The sequence below is a fragment of the Telopea speciosissima genome, chromosome 7 (assembly GCF_018873765.1).
Source record: "Telopea speciosissima isolate NSW1024214 ecotype Mountain lineage chromosome 7, Tspe_v1, whole genome shotgun sequence".
Classification (NCBI taxonomy): Eukaryota; Viridiplantae; Streptophyta; class Magnoliopsida; order Proteales; family Proteaceae; genus Telopea; species Telopea speciosissima.
This window is the reverse complement of record NC_057922.1, coordinates 62,655,025-62,658,482: the sequence shown is the minus strand read 5'-3', so window position 1 is coordinate 62,658,482 and position 3,458 is coordinate 62,655,025.

Here is a 3,458-nt window from a genome sequence, read left to right as displayed (position 1 = left end):
AGATTGTCCACCCTTCTCTTGAGTCAGATGTCTTTGGCAATTTTAGACTCGACAGTGCAACAACGTATACATCCCATGGGGGGCCACGATCATCCAACCTTTCCTCGCGTCGGCTCTCCTCTTCGGGAACCGTTATGCCTTGCCCGACTTGCCTCTTCAAGATTCATTGCAAGTTTCCAATTGGAAAGGAAGGTAATTGGGCATAACCTACAGACGAGTATCTCTTCCCTTGCCCAGTTCGTCTCATTAGGAACCGTTGCGAGATCGTTAATTGGGAAGAAACATGATGTATACTTTTTTTTTGGAGTCACCACCTAGATTAGGGTCCAGGACCCACATATATCTTCCCCCTTTCAGGAAAGGAAGATTGACTCTAACAGATAAGGCATTGGTCATTTCACAATTTTGGATAAGTGCTAAATTTACGAGTTAGGAAGGTGTTAGGAATCCAACAACTGCCTGGTTGATGATCAATCTTTTATGTGAACCATTCCCTAAGATAATTAGTCTCATTGATTGATCCTAGATCAATCTTTTATGTGAACCATTCCCTAAGATAATTAGTCTCATTGATTGATCCTAGATAATTACTTGCTTGTTACTGCTTGAAAGTTGACCTAAGCTAGACAACTAGGTCTGACTGATGTAATGTCTACTAGTAGTCTATGGTAGGGTATGCATCTGTCCATGTGGGGGTGGGGGTGGGGGGGTGTGGGGGGTAGGGGACATGTATATGGGGGACATGTATATGGGGTAGTGACTGAACCAATTGCCTACGTATCCGCATGGGTTAGGGAATCAGGTCAACACGTAGTTTTGCATGCATGGATTAGATGACATGCAGGGGGAATGAGGATCATGGTATGAATGTGTATGCTTATATGTAGGGGTGTCAATGGGTCGGGTTGGGCCGGGCCTGCCTAAACCCTGACCCGACCCTAGAGGCCTTAACCCTGACCCTGACCCTGACCCGACCCTGCCAGGGTCGGGCCGGGTCGGGTTGGTCTTGATTTATGGCACCGTCCATGTGTCTCATTAGACTATGTTTTTGTAACATAGGATCTCAACCTATGGGACAGCTAATAAATATGTTGAAAAAAATGGCGTGTGTATAAACTCTCTCTCTACAATTGTAACGGTGTCCCCTCAATAGGCCTGGAAGCTTATAGGGGCTACAACTAAATAACAATCATGTCAGTGACTCTTTTTATGGTCCTGATCAAAATAGTAGATGATCTACTCTTTTTATGGGTTCCCAGTTCCCACTTCATGATGATGACAAAGCTAGTAGTTATCTATGTACAATTCTCTTCTGTTTTTTTTTGTTAAGAAAATACTTATATTAAGTATATAATATATATATATATATATATATATATATATATATATATATATATATATATATGTAATATTATATACCTATAATTAATATAGGGTCGGGTCGGGCCGGGCCGGGCTAGGCCCAGGATCTAAACCCTGACCCGACCCGACCCTGCCAGGGTCAGACTATAACTAAACCCAAACCTGCCCTCAGGGTCAAAAAATCAGGGTCGGGCCCGGGCAGGGCTCAGGGCGGGTTCGGGTGGGTTCGGTTCGGGCCAGCCGGGCTTTATGGACACCCCTACTTATATGTGTATCTAAATGCAGAATTATATTATATAAATGCATGGTTATGTAAAACGGTTATCGAATCTAATCGAATCAAACTACCTACGTACCTTGGACAAGGATCAAGTCAACTGTAGTTCCCAATACATGATTAGGAAGATTCTAAAGGTGTTGACCGCTCTACGGGAGTCTAACCACTGGTTTTAAAAAGGTTAGATTTGACGACATCCTTTAGAATGTCTATCTGAACTTTGTCAAAAAAATTGGCAGCCTAATAGCGTACTACATGCATGTTTTGGAGAAGGCCGGCACTGTTATGGTATACTGGGGGTTGAGGGCATCTATCTAAGTATGCAATACTGATAATCATGGTAGTAATGTATTCAATAAGCTACATGTCATGTATTTCACGCAGCACAATAGCTTGGGTTAGGGTCTAAAAACCCTCACCCAGGAACACAATTACTTAAAAGTAATTACGTATTCACAATCTATGCACAAAATTAAGTGCATGCATGCAATAAAATAGGAGAGAGAGAAAATACCCTTGGGGGGGAGCTCAAAATGGGTTACCAAGTGATCTATGGAGAATTTTGGGACTTTCAAAACAGTCTGGGATCAGTTTAGCACTTCCTAGATCAATAAAAGAGGAGAGAGAAATTCATGATATATTCAATAAGCTACAAGTCATGTACTTCATGCAATATAGTACATTACGTATTCACAATCCATGCAGAAAATTAAGTACGTGCAATAGAAAAGGAGAGTGAAAATGCCATTTTTGGGGCTCAAAATGGGCTTACCAGGTGATTTATGGAGAATTCTGGGACTTTCACAACAATCTGGGATCAGTTTGATACTTTCTAAATCTATAAAAGAGGAGAGAAAAAATCCACTTTCCGAGGTAAAAAAACTGGCTTGGCTTAGGTGGTGCTCGTAGGTGATTTATGATACTTCTGCAATAATCTAAGAGCAATTTGGAGCATCTTGATGAAATTTGGGAGAGAGAAAATTGACTTCCTGAGGTCCCTCCGAAGATTTTTGCCACTTCTGTGGCATTTTGGAAATAATCCTGAACTCTTAAGGCACTTCGGGATTTTCTGGGATTTTTGGCATAATTTTCAGATGATAGTTTTTTGCGAAGTTCCCCTAGATTTCAATCCTTTTCCAGGAGTTTCCGAATTTTCTTGAGGGTCTACTACATATGAGAAAATGAACCTGATTTTGAAGGTTCAGAGAAGTGAATTGGTGAAAATCTATGAAGGGAGGACCCCTATTTATAGTTTTTCAAAAAGGAAGAGAGAGAGCAGAGAAAAAAAATTTGGTCCTCCATTGGCACAACTGAGCCGCCGCCCAGGGAAGCACCAAATTTTAATCCGAATGATTCATATAATTCAGAAGATATGGATTTAACATGATTTATATGAAAAAGGGACGACTTCTTCCAAATTTTATTAAATAATTCAGATTCACCCGAATAATTTGTCAAAATATGGATTTGGCAAATAACTCATGAATATGTTAGACTATGACACAGACCAGTCTCAAAAGCCTGACCTCTACTTAACCATTTTCTTCTCACTCTAACCCCAAAAAAATCTATCACCAAACAAAAAAAAAAAAATGGTCATATAAATTAAAAAGCATATGGGAAATACAAACTAACATCATCATTGTCAATCAACTGAAATAAGTTGATGCAAAATCCAATCTACCATACGTAAACCCTCTGCTATGAATGGAAACTGAATATAAAAATTAGCCAAGCGAAAATTTATTCCATAATTTACCAGAAACAGTTCCTCAAATTGATCTAGAGTATTGAACAACTCCCTCTCTCTTTCTCTCTC